Raw genomic sequence first — 432 nt, 5'->3', positions numbered from 1 at the left:
ACAAAGAGCCCGTCCTCCTCGGCAGCCTCTCAGCCTCGGTTGGGACGTGTCTCTCTCCTCTTCCCCCTCCTCTCCCCTGCCTGTCAAGCGCCTCTCACACAAACACACACATGCACATGCGTGCACACACTTGCAGCCACATGCTCACACACATACATGTAGCCGCACGCACGGGCAAACGCGGCTACCCCTGCAGCCTCATCCACAGAGACACCTGCACGTTCAGAGACATCCTCGCACGTCCATGTGCACATTCACACACAAAGGGACCGGGACGGAGAGGGACTCGTGGCACCGAGGGATCGAGCTCAGCCAGCCGGGCACATAGGCTCTGCACAGATTCACAGGCGCTCCAGTCGGCGTCCTCCACACACCTCGACACACACACACACACACACACACACACACACACACACACACAAATGCCCCACT

General features: G+C 59.7%; 1 protein-coding gene across 1 annotated transcript in view; it reads right to left on the bottom strand.

Annotated features, from left to right (window-relative positions):
* The window catches only part of DLG3 (discs large MAGUK scaffold protein 3), a 44,489-nt gene that overhangs the window by 43,413 nt on the left and 644 nt on the right, over window positions 1-432 (bottom strand). The gene's annotated exons all lie outside the window — the stretch shown is intronic.

Source organism: Pteropus alecto, unplaced genomic scaffold (genome assembly GCF_000325575.1).
Source record: "Pteropus alecto unplaced genomic scaffold, ASM32557v1 scaffold312, whole genome shotgun sequence".
Lineage (NCBI taxonomy): Eukaryota > Metazoa > Chordata > Mammalia > Chiroptera > Pteropodidae > Pteropus > Pteropus alecto.
This window is presented reverse-complemented; position numbering and strand designations above follow the sequence as displayed.